The sequence below is a fragment of the Dipodomys merriami genome, unplaced genomic scaffold (assembly GCF_024711535.1).
Source record: "Dipodomys merriami isolate MVZ:Mamm:240054 unplaced genomic scaffold, mDipMer1.0.p SCAF_34, whole genome shotgun sequence".
Classification (NCBI taxonomy): Eukaryota; Metazoa; Chordata; class Mammalia; order Rodentia; family Heteromyidae; genus Dipodomys; species Dipodomys merriami.
In genome coordinates, this window is record NW_027204937.1 from 13558981 (window position 1) to 13565377 (window position 6397).

Consider the following 6397-nt stretch of genomic DNA (forward strand, 5'->3'; position numbering starts at 1 on the left):
AGCCAGAAGTGGCGCTGTGGCTCAAGTGGTAGAGGGCTAGCCTTGAGCTGAAGAGCTGAGGGACAGCGCCCAGGCCCAGAGTTCAGGCCCCAGGACAGGACCAAAAAAAAAAAAAAAAAGCCCAGGGACAGTACTCAAGGCTCTGTGTTTATGCCTCAGGACTGGCTGGCACACGTGCGCACGTAGACACACACACACACACACACACACACACACACACACACACACACAAGATGCAGATGTATGTACACATGGGTGTAGGCTTACAAGGATCAGATTTGTCAATGTCACTGTCTTCTACCTCCACATCTCCCACTGGGACAAAGGACAATAGCATACATGGAACTGTCACCTCCTATGACAATGCCTTCAAATCCTGCTGAGGCTCTTCTTGAGCAGGTGTCACTCTATTCAAGAGAATCTATGGCAATTTGCAATTTGCCATTTTGGGGTTTTTTTTTTTTTTTTTTTGGGTCTAGTCGTGGAGCCTGAACTCTGGGCCTGGGCGCTGTCCCTCAGCTCTTCAGCTCAAGGCTAGCACTCTACCACTGGAGCCACAGCGCCACTTCCGGCTTTTTTTTTTTCCTGCTTGTGTGGTGCTGAGGAATCAAACCCAGGGCCTCATGCATGCAAGGCAAGCGCTCTACCACTGAGCCACCTTCCCGGCTCGGCAATTTGCTTTTTAAATCATATCTGCTTATAAGCAGATCTTCCACCAATGAACTTTCATTTCTATTATAAAAACCTCTTGGTGTTAGGTCCATCCTGTATTTGCACTTTTTTTTCCTTTTTTTTGGTACTAAGGATAAACTCAGGGCCTTGTACAGGCTGGGCTTTGTGCAGCATCATAGTTTCAAGGAGCTTGCCAAGGTCTGCAAAAACTTCTGATGAATCTCTTCACTGTGGGCTTATGTTTCTTTTTCTTCTCTTTTTCAGTTCTAATATAGTCCTAAAAAGTCACTGCCATATATTTGCCTCTAAACTTCTACTCCAAGCAGAGTGTATTCTTAGCTTTATGTCCACTTCAGGGACATATGCTCTCCAATGAGTCACTTCTTTCTCATGGACTCCCTTCCAGCCCCTACTCATACCCTCTTCACAGACCATTCCTGCTACCTATCACTTCCCATCGGGTTCTACATGCCCCCATCTTTGCCCCATACCTGCTCTTTCCTTCCATTTCTCCCTGCAGAACTCCTTCCCCTCTTCTTCTTCCTCCAAAACCCGTGGGTATCTTCATCCTCTCTCTAGACTTAAGCTCATTCTCAATCCCGAGATCCTACTTTTCCTCTCCCTAGAACTCACTTCTGTCCCCAATTCCACTCCCCATACCTACCATTAGCTTCCCCCCAAAAACACAACTCCCTAAGTCAACCATACTTTACCCATACTCTTCTTACATCTTCCCAGCTCAGTGCCTCATCTTCCTTGGCTGATTTCTTAACTCTTTCCCTTCCCACTCTTATCATCCTGTCCCTGAAAACCCTTTCTCCTGATTGCCTAGTTCTTCTCCAGCTTCTCCTTCTCCACACTGACTCTGCCCATCTCCAGCTTGTGTTCAAAGGTGGCTGAGGCTCTCCTTCTGCAAAGCTTCTCTCAGTGGTGGTTGGTTATACTCTTACTATCCCAAAGACTTAGTTGAGATGGGGCTGGGGTCTCCTCACCAAAGCCCAACCTGATTGCTTATTTTACTTCCATCTTAAAAAAGAAAAAAACAAACCAGGCACCAGTGGCTCATGCCTGTAACCCTAGCTACTCAGGAGGCTGAGATCTGAGGATCTGAGGATTATGATTGGAAGCCAGCACAAGGAAAGTCCTTGACACTTTTTTTTTTTGATTGTGGGACTTGAACTCAAGGCCTGGGTGCTTCCCAGAGTCTCTTTGTGCTCAATGCTAGCACTCTACCGTTTGAACCACAGCGCCATTTCCAGTTTTTGAGTGGTAAATTGGAGACAAGAATCTCACAGAGATTTTTTTCTACCCTGGCTGGCTTTGAACTGTGATCCTCAGATCTCAGCCTCCTAAGGAGCTAGGATTGTAGACATGAGCCACGGTAGCCTGCTATTGTTACCTTCATACCATTGTGATACTTCATTTCAAATACTTTTGTACAACTTTTAACTTAGGTACTTCTCAGAGCCTTTTCCTCAGTCCTTTTCTTTTCTTTTTTTTTTTTTTTTTTTGTCAGTTGTGGGGCTTGAACTCTGGGCCTGGGCGCTATCCCTCAACAATTCAGCTCAAGGCCAGAGCTCTACTGTTTGAGCCACAGTACCACTTCCAGTTTTCTAGTGCTTAATTGGAGATAAGAGTCCCATGGAATTTTCTGCCCAGGCTGGCTTTGAACCGTGATCCTCAGATCTCAGCTTCCTCAGTGGCTAGGATTACAGGCGTGAGCCACCTGCTCCCAGCTCCTCAGTCCTTTTCTTAATCTGTATATACATATTCTTTAGACAAGTTCAACAAATGTAGTGTGGCTGCCATCTACAAGGTCGTATAGAATACCATACTTCTTTTTTTTTTTTTTTTTTTTTTGGGGTCTGGTCATGGGCCTGAACTCTGGGCCTGGGCGCTGTCCCTCAGCTCTTCAGCTCAAGGCTAGTGCTCTACCACTTGAGCCACAACGCCACTTCTGGCTTTTTTCCTTTTTGCTTATGTGGTGCTGGGGAATTGAACCCAGGGCTTCATGCATGCAAGGCAAGCGCTCTACCACTGAGCCACCTTCCCAGCCTGTAGAATACCATACTTCTTTTTTCTTCTTTCGTTTTATCTTTGTGCTGGAACTCAGGGCCTTGCACTCTCACTTAGCTTTTCACTCAAAGCTGGGGCTACCACTTGAGCTATACCTCTATTTCCAGCTTTTTGCTGGTTAACTGGAGATATCATGACTTTCTTGCTCAGGCTAGCTTTTGTTTTGTTTTATTTTGGGTCCGGTCATGGGCCTGAACTCTGAGCCTGGGCGCTGCCCCTCAGCTCTTCAGCTCAAGGCTAGCGCTCTACCACTTGAGCCACAGCACCACTTCTGGCTTTTTTTTTGCTTATATGGTGCTGAGGAATCGAACCCAGGGCCTCAAGCATGCAAGGCAAGTGCTTTACCACTGAGCCACCTTTCCAGCCCTCAGGCTAGCTTTGAACTTTGATCCTCAGATCTCAGCCTCCTGAGTAGCTAGGATTACAAGCATGAGCCCCAAGTGCCTCGCCATAACTCTGCGTTTCTATTTCCATTTTAGACCTGTCTTGTGAACTCCAGTCAAGCATATTCAGGTGTCTAATGAATGCCATCACTTGGATATTCTACCAACACCTCAAACTCACCTTACCCAAGAACTGACTTCTCCCTAAAAATCCTTTTTGCCCAAATTAGGAATCTAAAAGTCATATTCACCATGCTACTTCCCCCACAGCCAAGCAGCCACCAACTGCAGTTCTTTGTAGCCAAGTACCTAAGGAACTCACATTCTCTTCTCCTTTTCAGCTGCTGATCCAAGCTTTTGGCCACTGTATTGCTTTCCCATCACTGAAACAAATTCCTAACTGGCCTCCCTCAATTCTTAATCCATTTTCTCTATTCTAATGTCTGATCATTAGCCCCTCCTACTTAACACCCTAGAAAGACTCTCCACCTTCCTCATGATAAATTGAAGCTCTGGTGCTCATGCAAAATCTACCAAGATGTTCAAAATGGGACATGGTACTAAGCATTTCTCTGGCTCACAACTGTAATCCTAGCTACTTATGAGGCTGAGATCTGAGGTTTGAAGCCAGCCTGGGCAGACAAATCTGTGAGACTCTCATCTCCAATTAACCATCAAAATGCCAGAAGTGGACATAGGCTCAAGTGATAGAGCGAGAGCTTTAAAGCAAAAAGCCAAGTAAGGCCGGGCGCTGGTGGCTCACGCCTGTAATCCTAGCTACTCAGGAGGCTGAGATCTGAGGATCGCGGTTCAAAGCCAGCCCGGGCAGGAGAGACCGTGAGACTCCTATCTCCAATAAACCACCAGAAAACCGGAAGCGGCGCTGTAGCTCAAGTGGTAGAGCGCTCGCCTTGAGCTGAAGAGCTGAGGGACAGCGCCCAGGCCCAGAGTTCAAGCCCCACGACCGACAAAAAAAAAGCCAAGTAAGAGAAACCCTGAGTTCAAGCCCCAATGAAGGTATGTATACACACACACACACACACACACACACACACACACACACACACACACACACACACACACACACACACACACACACACACACACACACACACACACACACACACACACACACACACACACACACACACACACACACACACACACCTGTCCTGTAACTGTAACTCCTCTGTGCATCACCTTTATAATAATTAAACAAACAAAAAAACAATTCTCTGCAAGTTGGTCTGCTCTTTGGCCAGAAGATGTTTTGTGTAATTCTGACATTGCCATTGCCACTCACCCCTACTATGTTTTCTTTTGCTTTTTCATGTTAGTTCTGGAATGATCTGTCCCTTCCTCTTTCCCTCTCTCCCTCCCTCCCTTCCTTTCTTTCCTTCTTTTTTCTTGTGTTGGTCTTGGGGCTTGAACTCAGGGCCTGGGTACTGTCTGAACTTTTTTCTCCAAAGCTAGTACTCTAACACTTTAGCCACAGATCCACTTCAGATGTTAACAGGAGATGAGTCTCGTAGACTTTCCTGCCCAGGCTGGCTTTGAACCTCAATCCTCACATCTCAGCCTCTGGGTAGTTAGGAACCACTGGTGTACTTGGTTTCTTTCTTTTTTCTTTTCTTTTCTTTCTTTTTTTTTTTTTTTTTTTTTTGGGTTAGTTGTGGGGCCTGAACTCTGGGCCTGGGTGCTGTCCCTCAGCTCTTCAACTCAAAGCTAGCACTCTATCACTTGAGCCACAGTGCCACTTCCAGCTTTTTCTGTTTATGTGGTGGTGAGGAATTGAACCCAGGGCCTCATGCATGTGAGGCAAGTGCTATTACCACTGAGCCACCTTCCCAGCCCTCGGCTTCTTTTTTATTTGGGCAGTACTGTGGTCTGAAGTCAGACCTTGCTCTCACTAGGTAGGCCATTTATCATTTGAGCAGCACATCTTAAACCACCCCCCACTTTTTCAGGTAGGGCTCCCCTACCCAGTCCTGAGTCTTGATCTCAGGGTCTGGGCACTGTCCCTGAGCTTCTTTTGCTCAATGCTAGTACTCTACCACTTAAGCCACAGTGCCATTTCTGGCTTTTTCTGTTTATGTGGTACTGAGGAATCAAACCCAGGGCTTCATGTATGCTAGCCAAGCACTCTACCACTATGCCACATCCCCAGCCCTCAGCCCTCAGATAGGGCTTTTTGTCTCTGATAGGTTTTGGGACTGGGATACCTTCTACATATACCTCCTGCATAGCTGGGATTACAGGTGTGAACTAAAGTACCTAACTCACTTTCCCTTCCTGAAGTGTCTCCTTTTCACTTCTTCTTCTTCTTCTTCTTTTTTTTTTTGGGGGGGGGAGTCCAGTTGAGTTGTGGGGCCTGAACTCTGGGCCTGGGCGCTGTCCCTCAGCTCTTCAGCTCAAGGCTAGCGCTCTACCACTTGAGCCACAGCGCCACTTCTGGCTTTTTTCTTTTTGCTTATGTGGTGCTGAGGAATCGAACCCAGGGCCTCATGCATGCAAGGTAAGCACTCTACCACTGAGCCACCTTCCCAGCTCCTCCTTTTCACTTCTTACTAACACAAATCTTTGAAGGTCCGGCTGATGCACATTGCCATAAATAACCCTGCTTGGAGATTCTGTTTCCCAAACCATTATTCTTCGGTAGTATAGTATTTATCCTCCGCACAAGATTAGTGGTGGTTCATGCATGGCTTCTCCCTCTCAACCATTAGGAATTATAGACGTTAGGGCCAAACGTTCGATCCTCACTAGAACTTAGTTCGGACTCGAGCACATAACAGGTGCTCAGTAAATACTTGTTAAATGCATGGATAAATGCAAGAAAACTGTACTCCTTAGCCCCTTGGTGTCCCTCACCGACAGCACATTCTTTAGGTCATTAACTGAAGATCGCTTCCAACCTACCCCAGACAATCAGAACAGGCCTCGACCCCACCTAGTTGAAGGATGGGTCGGCGCGAGCTTCCTAGTCGGTTTAACACGGTTTTCTACTCCAGGCCTCTAAGCGGTGGCTGAAAGAAGAGGGTAGTAGAGGTAGTTGGCCGCTGAAAGTCCGAGAGCACTCTCTTCTGCCCAGTAGGGTAAAAAGTAGCTTAGACAACAGACCCTCCTAACTCCCCGAATACAACTCCCCAACACTCTTACCTTCACGGGAGGGGTGGGAACTCCCTCTGACCGGCATTCCCGGTGACCAATAGATGACCCGATTCAAGAGTTCTAGCCAATAGCTGCGGACCAGAGGTCAGTGGAAA

The 6397-nt window shown here is 47.0% G+C and overlaps 1 protein-coding gene across 3 annotated transcripts in view; it reads right to left on the bottom strand.

Moving 5' to 3' along the window:
• Nucleotides 1-6278, bottom strand: part of LOC138803419 (armadillo-like helical domain containing protein 1) — a 40714-nt gene extending 34436 nt beyond the window's left edge. For all 3 annotated transcript variants that reach the window (XM_069987391.1, XM_069987390.1, XM_069987392.1), the window contains exon 1: nt 6051-6278. The gene's annotated coding sequence lies outside the window, so the exon portion shown is untranslated. The remainder of the gene's footprint in view (nt 1-6050) is intronic.
• Nucleotides 6279-6397: the final 119 nt, after the last annotated feature.